Here is a 12850-nt window from a genome sequence, read left to right on the forward strand (position 1 = left end):
TGCTCTGCTCGGCATAAATTCCCTCCGACGGGCTTTGGCAGCGTTTAGATCGAAGTGAATGCCATGTTATGCCAACCCTGGGCCCAGAGAGAGAAAAGCATACTCAACAGGCACTTCTCCAGACACAGAACTCACTCTTAACTCCTGCGACCTTTGGGTTGCTATATCTGACACGTTCTTCTTGATAGTCCCCTAGTGGCAAACACACAAACAAAACCAGGTGCGTGAGTGTTTAGATTATTTCTAACCCATCTGGCAAATAAGTCTTGCGAGATCCAAGCTGGGAAGCGTTAGCTTGGGAAGAGACCTCCTCTGGTGGAGAGTAAACACCTCTTAGTATCAGCGATGAAAATCTCATCTTCCCGGTTTTTTTTTTTTTTTTGGTTTATTTTTTTCAACACAGATCCTTGAGGCTGAAATTCATGGCTTAAAGCCACCCCACCCCACCCCTGCCAGCTCCTGTGCTGAAGCGAACAGTTTATAATAACAGGGTGAGGGCAAAATCTCTGGACACTCACTGTTGATCTGCTTTAAGGATGCACTAGGGTTTGTGTACATTACCTTCAGGATTAAAGGAAAGGTGATTGAAAAGTCTGCCTTCCAGACTTGGGTTGAAGAACAGTCAGGAATGTTCAAGGGTGGAGGCTGTGTCTCTAGTGCTCTCTCCATTCTGTCCAAAACACTAGATGAATTTTCTCCTGACCTCACTCGTGAGGGCTGGGAGCGGGGAGGTGGGGATATCCACCAAGGAAAGCCACTGTGAATTCACTCTGGAGCTCACGGGCACGACGCCATTTACAATAAATGTGAGTTATGCTTTTAATGCAGAGAAGAAGTCTTTAGCTAGAAGCTGAGCTAAGCCAAATTTCACTTGCTTCGTAGATCCACGGTCAGGATCTGAAAAGAGCTGTCCTCTACTTAGGACCTAGAAACCTATTCTGCCTGCTGCTGAGCATTCTAGCCACTTGAAGAGACAACTCTAATAGCCCTGACACCAGTGACCCATCTGTTTACATTAGTGCATTGCTGAGGGCAGAGCTGAGCCAAAGAGCACCGTGGGACTAACAAGGTCTGGAAGGAAGCTGGTGGGTGGGCAAAGCAGGTGGCAGTAAGGAAGATATTTAAATCATCCTGGCTTCGATATTTCTATTTGCTTATGTTCCCAGAGAGTAGTTGGGGTGTCCAAGTGACAAGCCATTTTTGCATTAACAGATTTTATTTTTAGCGCGTGTAACAACATTTGAAGGTAAATTTGGATTTTTTTTTTTTTTTTTTTGTCTCTTCCACACATACTGTTTAGCTACTGATTTTAGACTAAGTCCTGGGTAACAACTATTTACCATCTGGGCTCTCGCTCTTTCTACTCATTGTAATTCCAGTATCCATTGTCAGCCTCACTGTGTCTTATACCATCAGATGATAAACTCTTTAGCAGAGGCCAGACACTCCCTTGAAATGATGGCTTGCCCCTGTGAACATATATACAAGGCTATGCTCCCTGATAAGAAAAGTAATTCTTTAGCATCCTACAAACTGTCTTAATGACTTATTCATCAAATGCAGACACATGTGTGTGTGTGTGTGTGTGTGGTTTTGTGGAAGCTGAAGTGTCATGTTACCTCCCTAGAGACTCCTGGAGAAGTGGCTCAGGTTGGACTCTTTCTAAGAGTGTTTAGTTGCTCACACAGTGAAAGGATTTTGTTATAAGACCTGTCTGGCTGTAAAGTGGCAGGACTCCAGAAGGGGCTAAAGCTTTTGTACTTCTTTCTCCCTTCATCAGCACCACTATCCAGATACGCCCTTCGTTGGGCGACCGGAGTTGATGTAGGCAAAAGACACTATCTTGTGTTAATAAATTAGATCGACCTTCCCAGTTCAACACGCTGAAGTTCCACAACATATGTGCCCCTCTCTACCAAAGATGTTGCAGGTTTTGTGGGTGGTCAGGTGCCTGTGCTCCGTGTACGGAGTGCCCGATGGTCTGCCAGGTTCTCCGAGGGAGAGCTTACTCGGGCTGCGTGATACACAGCCTTAGAGAGCCATTTGCTCCCTGGAGCTCACCTGACTAAAATCATTCATTGTTCTAGACCTAGAGTATCTGAAATGTAGCTGCCGTGGTCTCCCTCTGACAACTTCCCTGACGGTGGGTGGCATTGATCCTAAACACACTTTCTGCTAAACTCTGCTCCCCTCTCTCAGCTCTGGGAGGTCAATGTGCCAAAACCACGAGCCTGGGGGTTATGGGGGCCGTATCTTGTAGGGGGCGTGTCTTGTAAGCTTTTCCTCTGCTATGTAAGAGTTTACGTAAAGGTGAGCTTTATCCTTCCCTTTGCAAAAGGTGATTCACAAAATTAGGGATGACAAAGAAGGCCAGGCTGATAGAAACCCATCATCCGGAGACAGAAGGGCATGGGATTAGCTTTTATTTTAATCTTGGCTTAAGTTTATCCTTAGCTACTACGGGCTGACATAATATTTTTATTGAGGTTTTCTCCTGTCTTGATCCTTTACAGTACCTAGTTTATGCTTCTTGTTTCCATAGACACTTGTTCTTACTTGTCTTACTCATAAGGTCTCTAGGAAAAGCAATGAGAGCTTGATTTTCTTCTTTTAAAGTTATCACTACTTATGACACTCAACTATGAAAAGATTACGCCCCAGTGGATATGTACCATCTTTAAGAAAAATATATTTGCCTTCACAAATAAAAGAAGGAAATATTGAAGTAACACAGACTCACACTTGAATATTTTACCTCAGTGGAAAATGACAGGTGACCCTTACCTACTGTGAACCAAACATTTCAATATAAAGAACTGTGATTTTAACATATTTCTAAAAAGCAATGCTAACAATAAGGCTGTAGGAAAATTGATATGTGACCCAGGCCTGAAAAATCACTACTTGACTAGAAGCCCAAGCCCTGAAGAATATGTGGATCAATGGGAAAGTGCAAGTTGTTGCTGTTGTTGTTGTTGTTGTTGTTGTTGCTGCTGCTGCTGCTGTTGTTGTTTATGTTTCCATGACAATAGGATGCAATAGCTTTATTGGAATATAGTTATCAAGGTTCCGGGCACCTAGAAACAAAGCTTGAAGCTATAGAGTCCTTGGCTTGTATGATGTTTTTATTTAGAGGACAATAGTACATCTGGAAGAGAGGAGCTGGGATACACAGCTGCTTTGAATTACACACTACTTTGAATACATGATAGCCTCTAATGAAGTCTTACTGTAATAGGCAGGACAGCTTTACAATCCCTGACATTTAAAAATCCATAATACCATGAATTCTCGATTATTCACGCTGGGTGGAAAGGAAAAAGAGAATGAATTATATTTTTTTTAAAAAAATTCAAATGTAGCTTTGTAGTGAAGTTACACACACTCAAAGACCCCAGGAGACCAACAGAGGTCAGTGTGAAAAACTCCTAAGCCAGTAACTCATTCAAGCAGATGGTTTACTCAGTTTTATGCACTAAAATCTATGTGGAATAAGGAACTGAGAGGAAGACATACCTTACCTGAGCTGTGGAAGTTCATAACTGCTTGTTCGGTTGTTTCAAATATTTTTAACTAGAAATATGAAGGCCAAATTTACTTTTAAGTACTTTTGCATTATAAACTTTTGTCTTAGGAAGGAATATTGAAGAGAACAGGTTCTTTCATGGAAGCAGAAATGGGCGTCATAATATATCTGCTGAACAAAATTTCAGCATACAGAGCTAATTTCAAAACCCTTTCTTTCTAGTGGCCTAATCTTATTGCATAAAAGAAAACTTCACAGAAAGGGGTCTCTGGAAGGTATTTATAAAATTGAGGCGCCAAGGTCAAACGAGATGAAAAGAATGAACAGTGTGGGGCCTATCTGTCCCTTTAAGGGCTGTTCTCCCCTTAAAAGAGCATTTTTTTTTTCTTTTTTCCCCAAAAGAACCTTCTGAGAGTTATGGCCCTAGGATATCTAGTTGGAAAAACACTGGGTTAAAAGCATCCTAATTTACCATAAAAGTAGATCTGCAAAATTCAGTGAGTGGCATGCTGTGCACAGGCTGGGCTCTCCCCTCACAGGGCTAGGGGGTGGGGTTACGAGACTGCATCATCACTTCTTAGATGTGGGTCCATTTGGCACCACCCTATCTTCTTTTCTCCAGGTTATAAACTTCTTTAACTGCAGAGTCTCTGACTTTGCATTTCGTCTCCTCCTCCTCTGGATTAGTTTTCTTTCAATGTTTTCTTCCCTGTGGTTGATTTTTGTTTGTTTTATAGACAGCATAATAGCTTGAAAGGGAAAAGTTATCTTATTTGTGGAGCAATACAGTAGTGGGGGTAAATACCACCTCACCAGTCTTTGGGTCTACATTCAGAAACATTCACTCAAGATCTCTCTCAAGTCTTTTATTTACCTCCAGTGTACGCCATATTTAACAGAAATGCTATCGCATCCATTGGCTGTGATATAACCATATTTCTGTGACACACTATGGGACAGAACTTTTATAGCCAAACTTTGATGATTTTCCCCTTTTGTTGGATTTGCAAATCCTGGTAGTTAGTGTCTTCATCATTTTACTGTGGTAGCAGTATCAGAAAGTTTGATTTCTTATGGTTACGTTAGGAATTATGTCATTAACCAGGATTTGAGGGGGGGAGAGAGAGAGGAGGAGAAGGCAGAAGGCATGTGTTGTATGTGTGAGAGAATGCTATGGCATATCTAGGTACCCTTGCAAACTAGATGAGGGTGTCAAATATCTTGGAACTGGAGTGTTGAGAAGATGAACCATCTGCCCTCCAAAGGCTGGCTGGTCAGGTTTCTTTCCTTTTAAACCCATTAGTCACAAACACTCTACAGGTGAGAAAGACAGACATGCAGTTCCCATAACCTTCCTCCACCAGGGAGAAAGTCACTTTCCAAAGAGAAGCTCACCATAGTACAAGTATTTCCTTTGTCCACTTCAGTGTCACTAAAAGAGCTGAATGGGACACAAGATAGAGTAGGAACCCACATTTCAGTGAGAGTTGGTTATCTGAATCCCAAACACTCCGGGGTCACTCCAGAGCAGTGTCCCTCGGGGCTCAGAAGCTCCCACACTCCAGACGAAAGCACAGACCCAAGCTCTAACCCCATAACTTGCTTCAGAAGGTCCAGTGGGCTACAGAAACCTCTTGATGAGGTGATTGCTGCTGAGCCATGCCCCACAGCAGAACACTAACCAGCCTCAAGAAATCTATTAGAAAGCATCTTTGCAACCCTGCTTTGCTCAGCAGCCAAGGGTAAGACAGAACTAGCCGCTTGCTGAAAAATGGGTTTGGAATAGCATGGGTTGTACTGTAAGGTGAGCTCCCTGTGTCCACAACCTCCCACAATGCCCTGTGCTCACCAATATGTACTTATTCCCAATGTTTGAGGTGCGTTCGTGCTTCATGTGAAACCAGGATGAAGACGCTTCTGAAACATCTGAAGACTATCCCAGGTTTCTAAGCTCATCCTGTATCTTTACATCGACTTTGTCAATGGAGTTGCCCTCTGTTTTTCTGAGAGACAGACCCTGGCTTGGTTTGCCAGCTCCACAGATGAGAAGTGAAGACTAGCAGTGTTAGAGAGACTAGCAGCGTAGCCAAGAACGGGGTTCAAACCTAGCTCTTCGGCTTAGCCAACGGAAAAAGAAGAGCTTCCTCTTGGAGAAAAGTCCTTTAGCTCAACTCAGCAGCTACACTCAGGCCAGTCCTCATGTGAACTCGCCATGGGGCGGAAGGCAAATGGGTGATAGCATATCACACCCTAGCTGCCTAAAACAAGAGAGCTGTAGAACAACAAATCTTCACACACACACACAAACATACACACACATACATATACACATACATACTTATAAACATACACATACATATAAACATATACACACATACACACATATATACATATAAACATACAAACACATAACCATATACACATACATACACATACACACTTATAAACATGCACACACATATAAACATATATACACATACACACATATATACATACACACATATAAACAAAAGAGAGAAATTTTTAAAAAGAGGATTAGCTGAAGTTAGTAATAGAGGGTGATAATTTTGCCCAAGCACTTTAAGTGTTAGTGTTTCCAGTCTAGCCAAGGCTACTGTTGCCCTGAGAAGAAGAACATGAAGTAGCCTGAAGGAGGAGTCAACAAACACACCAGGGTCATTTCATTCACGAGGCTATTTTAGATAGATGAAAAAGAAATCTCTGCCTTGAAAAATAGCCACTTGGTCCCTCAGGGAGGCTTCGACAGAAACGTTGTATCCAAGTTGCTTGCCTCTCTCTCACACCTGCAGAGGGTTTCACCCTAGTGGGTGTGCTAAAGTGCGAGAGAAGGGAGCCAGGGTTTACTTACCTCGTCAGCCTTTGGAAGGCAGGGTTTCTATCTCATTTTGCTGTTTTGGGGAACCTGCCATAGTTTTCTGTGGGCTTTCCCACAGACTGGGGGGGACCTGCCACAGTTTGCCCTCTGGCTTGAACTTAAATGCACAGTGTTTAAGTTGCAAGATCAGAAAAGAGAGTAGCAAAGCCAAGAAGCCCGTCTTTAAAAACAAAGTAGCCTTAAAATAATTCCCAGTAGGGCATGCTATCACTAACATAGAAAATGAGAATATTCTACTTCATAAAATAGCTGCTCTAAATCATTCTTCCTTTAAAAAAAAATGAACAGGAAGGGAAAAGTAGAGGGTCCTCAGACTAAGAATGGTTTGTAGCAGCTTTGGGGGATTGGAACTTACTTGACAAACTCTTCACTTTGGTGTTAAGTAGAGGACACTTGAACTTGGTCAGTTTAACAGTTGTCTATCTGACAAATTGAACAAATGATCCTCAGTGCATAGGTGATACAGAGTGTAAATCTAAGCAATGCGTGTTCAAGGAGTCGCAGGACCTGTCTGCTCCCTTCCCTGGGGAGTTCACAGTCTGGGAATGCCCTTGGGTGGAGGCTCTGGCACATAAATAATTAGTGAACAGTTTTCCATTCTAGGAACACATGCATTATCTCATCTTTGGTTGATGTTTTGATTCTCTGGACACAGAGCATGGCTGTTTGGGGATGCCACAAAACTTAAGCATTTGACTGAGTCTTCAAAACAACATAGAATGTCATGCTTCATGTTCGATTCAGAGCCCCTGTCAGGAAGAGGAAGGCAGCCTGGAGAAGTGAGGCCTAAGTTAACAGCAGAGGACAGTCAGCCAGTGACTTCTGTGCACTGTCCCTACCTGCACCCCCACCCCAGGCATTGGACCTTTCCAGCAACTCAACGTCCCTTGGAGAAAGAAACAGAGAGTGGGTGTGGAGACCTGTGCTTGGTTACATATTTTCAGTATGACTGAAAGGCTTTTTCCCTCCTTCCTGGGGATTTAGCTAGTCATCAAGCTTTCATTTAGCCTATTTGCTTTAAAATTAGACTTTGCACAGAAAGCTTTCCATTGTATCTGCTCATTCCCTTTGAAGCCGTTCTATGTCGGTCAGTAGGATCAGGAACTTCCTTTACCTAACTCCTGAGATACTGTCTCAGCTACTCCCAGAGGGTGACTGAACAAAAGGGGGGGGCAAAATGGTCCTGAGACCCCCTAAATTGGAGCCTAATTACAAGCTCCCTCGAATTAGAGTCCACTCCCTAAGTTCAATTTTGGTTTTGCTTTTCAGATAGAGACAGAAAGGCATCTTCCATCTTTATTTAATGATCAGACCCCTTAGAAAGATCACTGCAAGCTGGGCATGGTGGCTCACACCTTTAATCCCAGCACTCAGGAGACAGAGGCAGGTAATTTCTGAGTTTGAGACCAGCCTGGTCTACAAAGTGAGTTCCAGGACAGCCAGGGGAACACAGAGAAACCCTGTCTCGAACCGCCCCCCTCAATAAAAAAGAAAGATCACTGCATGGAACAGGCAACCCCAGCTCCCCTTTCCAACAGTTGATAAAACCTCTATATTCCTTTTACACAGCAGAATAAAAAGCACTTAATGAATTCTGCCTTACCTGAAATTTAGGAAGGCAGAGAGCAAACCATGGCCCTGTCGGCATGGAGCTCGCCTTGTCAGGAACGAATCATGAAGAGTGATCACAGAGACAGGGTCCTAGCCAAGGGAATGGATTGTTAAGATAAGCTTGTCTTTGCTTTCAAGGGAAAACAAAAAACAAAAACATCTCAGCCCTGGGTGGAGGAGGTAGGTGGAGGAGCTTATCTGGCTTGCTCAAGACCCTCGGTTCATGCTCGAGCACAGAAAGCCTCCTTCCAGTTCTCAGAAATGATTTAAAGTCAGAACACAAGGTCGGAAATGGCAACACTGACCAAAATGCAGTGGCGAGGAAAATTGAACTTGTTCTGAGTTGCCACCAAATAGAATGAAAATGGCGCCACCTATTGGTAGCTGTATTTTTGTTAAAAAAAAAAAAAAAAAAAAAAAAAAGCCTCCATCTCACCGTCTTCTCTGTGGAAAGAAACCTGTTGTGTTTTTGCTGTTTCCCAAGAGTACTAAGACTAAGAGGTTCTCTGGTTCATGAAAACCCTCCGCCACAGTGTGAGGACTCTCCAATAGCAGTAGACTTGCGACTGCCTTCCCGAATGCCCCATAGACGCTCCGCAGTTAAGTCAGAGTCATGACTTATATGAATTTGGAACCAGATTGCATGCAGCTAGGACTCTCAGATACCAGTCTCACCTGTAGCACTGGAAAGGCATGTCTTTCTGAAGCCTCTCACATAATCAAAAACAATTCTTGGGGTTGGGGAGATGGCTTAGAGATTAAAAATTGTATCCTGCTCTTGGATAGGATTGGAGTTTGCTTCTTAGCTCATCCCTTCCCTCTAACCTGGTGACTCACAACTCCTAGCTCCAGGGGGATCTTAAGCCCCTCTTAAAAGATGTAGTTATTGCTCCTCAGCAATGAAGCATCTCTCTATAGCACATGGTGACCATTGCAGAGCTACAACTAGACACAGTGAGGAGATCAGTAGATCACGGAGATCCCAACCCCAGCGGATATATATGTTACATGGCTCCCACATCCATTTCTCATGCAACATTGTGGAAAAGGAGGAAGAACATTTATAGAAGCCAGAAAGCCAGGAGATCTTCTATTAGAAGTGGGCTGCACACACAAGGTCTAAATAATAACAGTGTCAATATATCTGATCACACCAAAGGGAGAGCATTTTACTGATGTCACAGGGTCCACCCCTAGACAAGAACTATGGGGAACTAATGACTGCTGAGAGAGGGTGGGGATAAACCTCTCCCAAGAATATGCTCCCTAATCAATTATCCAACACAACATGATCAGTCCTGAAAACACATGGACGTGCGCGCACACGTGCACATGCGCACACACACCAAAGATGGACTCATGGACTCAGCGGATTGTATTTATATATTTGTATGGTGTGTGTGTGTGTGTGTGTGTGTGTGTGTGTGTGTGTGTGTGTGTGTGTTGCATAATCAAAGGAAAAGAGAAGAATATCATTTTGAAAGGGGGGGTGTCTTAGTTATGGTTACCATTGCTGTGATGAAACATTATGTCGAAAGCAACCTGGGAAGGGGAGGATTTATTTGGCTCCGTCATCAAGGAAGTTACGACAGGAACTCAAACAGAACAGGAACCTAAGGGCCTGAGCTGATGCAGAAGCCATGGCAGGGGCTGTTCACTGATTTGCTCCCCATGGCTTGCTCAGCCTGCTTTCTTACAGAACCCAGGACCGCTAGCCTTGGAATGGCCCCATCCATATGAGCTGGGCTCTCTCTTATCACTAAATAAGAAAGTGCTGTACAGTGCTGCCTACAGCCAAATCTTTTTGGTTTTTTTGTTTGTTTGTTTTTTCGAGACAGGGTTTCTCTGTATAGCCCTGGCTGTCCTGGAGCTCACTTTGTAGACCAGGCTGGCCTCGAACTCAGAAATCCGCCTGCCTCTGCCTCCCGAGTGCCGGGATTAAAGGCGTGTGCCACCACGCCCGGCTCTACAGCCCAATCTTATGGAGACATTTTTTTTTAATTAATATGTCTTCCTCTCAGATAAGTTTAGCCTATGTTGAGTTGACCTAAACCTATCCAGCAGAAGAGGACATGAGAAAGAGTTGAATGGAGGGGGAACTGAAGGGGTTGGAGAAAGGAAGTGTTGGGGGAGAGTGATACAGTTCTATTTTAATTTAACATATATTCTAATGGTGAGGTGCCTCCATGGTTAAGAAAACTGACTTCTGTTCCAGGGGACCCAGGAATTGCTTACAACTGTCCTTAAGTAGTTCCAGGGTATCTGAAGCCCTCTTATGGACTCATAGGCACCAGGCATACAACATGGTGCCTAGGCACACATGGAGACAAAATAGCCACGCATGTAAAATAAAGTTAGATGAATGTTAACATTTGAAAAGGTATTTAATTAAAAATTAAAAGAGAGCAAACAATTCTTGCGTAACTGTCAGTCCATGTGTTCTTTCTCCTTGTCAGATATTCTTATTTATTCAATCTGAAGCTGGGGTGTGCTTCCTAACCCCTTCATCTCCAGGACTTTCTCAGTTACTTTTCTCCACCTCAGTAATTTAGACGAGGACCAGGATTAAGAACGATGCTGCGTGTGCATGTGCTGGGTGCAGTATGCAGTTGGTACTTGCTGCTAGGCAACTGTAAGTGTGAGAGCTAATTTTGTAAGCTAATGAGGTCCATCTTTTTTTTTTTTTTTTTTTTACTCATAGTACAATGTCGTTGACACTTAGAAAAGTGTTAAAGTCCATTTTAAATTTGTGATTAGAAATTTAAATCCATGTGTCTGCCTACTTAAGAACACAAGAGTGGATATTACAATACTTTCCTCTCACTGATATTCAAACTTAGATACCTAAGCGTATAAGGAAAATTGTACAGGAACCGCGGATAAATAGAAAAGCATGCAAAATTCCTAATTTTTTTTTCATTTCACAAAAACAATTATTTGAACTTTAGATGGGGTGGCCTAGGTCTACAGTCCTAGCACTTCAGAGGCTGAGACAGGAGGCCTACTGTGTGTGTCTAGTGTGAAACCAAGTTCAAGTCTAGCCTGAGATGTAGTTTGAGATCCTAGTGCAATAAAAGTATTTGGAAAGTTAAATTACTTTAAGATCTAAAAGGAGAAAAAGTCAGAAAGTAAATGCTTAGTAATTGCCTTGAATTTCTCATAGGGAGAATTTATCTCTCTCTTTAAAAATTTTATGCTTACAATTTCATAACATATATAATGAATTTTAGTAATTTTTACCCCAAGTTATTCTGTCTTGTCTCCCTTCTTTCTACCACTGAACCCCTTCTTACCAGCTTTTAAGAATTTCTTTCATGGCCATAGTTGGAGGTTCTTTGCCAGTGTTTATATGACACTTAACTATTGCTATATACTCATGTGTTCAACCCCATGAAACTCTTTAGTATATGCGTGTAATATGTTGCATTCTTGTCTGTATGAGGCCTTTGACATCCAGGGAGTACCGTATACTTCCAGCATGTATCAGTTAGACACAACCTTCCCAGACATTGGTTAGCTGCTGTTTAATGAGCCTGTGTGCTGAGTCCGCTATGGGAACTCTTGTCATGAACCCTCACCATAGCTCTGTAGAAGGCAATGTGAGAATTCCGACAGTCAATTGAGACTGAAGGTTGGAGATGGGGGTGGCGGAAAGAAGCAAGAGGAGCTTACCAAGTGCGATTATGACACCCCATCCTTGAGCGCTCATCCATCCCAGGCTAGTGTGTTTGTGGGTAACCGTTCATTGCCACATACAAGAAATAGGGTGTGTTCTCCTTCTTGCTTTTTAAATACCCCTCAGCTGTGTGGAGTTTGGGGAAATGTGTATGCTGTGGCGACTGGGCTGAATTACGGGCAGAGCCCCTGGACAGCCTGATGCCGCGGCTTTGTTACAGAGGTCTGTAAGATATTACCCCAGTGTCATGGATCATACGAATGTGTACAAATGGCAGTTTTCTCCTTTGCTTCACACAAAGTTAAAAATGAGCAAAATATGTTTCCCATTGCATTTCCCCCGCGCTTGGGGACCTGATGAACTCATTTTAAGTTTTCCACGTCTTTATAAAAATGTTTTGTTTTTGCTGAAACGTGTTTTTGATCAAGAACATAATTTCATGATTGCGTGTGTGTGTGTTTCTGAAATAAGTACGTATATGGAACAAGTGCATGGAGGCGGGCTCTCTGGGACAGACCCCGGGGGCGGGATTCTTCCAGTCCAGCCTCAGCTTAGCGGGAACTCACTAGGCGATCCTGTGAGAACTGGCTTCTACCCTTACTAACTAGCTTCCCTGCTCTTTCAGTTGCATATTTCTCACTTATAGGAATGAGAAATATGCCTTAGCAACTTCACTCATTTTTTTTCTTGAACTATTTACATTTAGAGTTTGAATTCAATGTGGAACTTCAGGCAACAGCACTATGTTGCTACATTTTTAAAGGTGTGGCTAATTTGTTCAGCCACAGTATACAAATTCTAAGATCACCCAGTCCATGTTTTGTAAAGTAGATAGAAGGAGCCATAGTTCCTATAATAATGACAGTACAGGCTCAGATCACAAAACTAATTTACTAATTTAAGAAACATTAGAACTTTCATGAATGATACACATATCCCATTAATTGTGATGACACCGGTGATGGACACTGTAGTCAAAGACTAGTTTGGTGGCTTCCAACAAATTAGATGTGGCTCCTCACACAAAAATTCTGATGGGAAAGTCGTAGTAGTAAAGTAGGCAAGTGATTTAATATGACAATAACAGACATCTCGGCTCATCTTCACGGTACTGACGTGATAGCTTCAGGTTTCCAGAGAG

General features: G+C 42.8%; 1 protein-coding gene across 2 annotated transcripts in view; it reads left to right on the top strand.

Moving 5' to 3' along the window:
• Positions 1–12850, top strand: part of Bmp3 (bone morphogenetic protein 3) — a 29639-nt gene that overhangs the window by 1340 nt on the left and 15449 nt on the right. The window lies entirely within an intron of this gene.

This window comes from Mus musculus, chromosome 5 (assembly GCF_000001635.26).
Source record: "Mus musculus strain C57BL/6J chromosome 5, GRCm38.p6 C57BL/6J".
Classification (NCBI taxonomy): domain Eukaryota; kingdom Metazoa; phylum Chordata; class Mammalia; order Rodentia; family Muridae; genus Mus; species Mus musculus.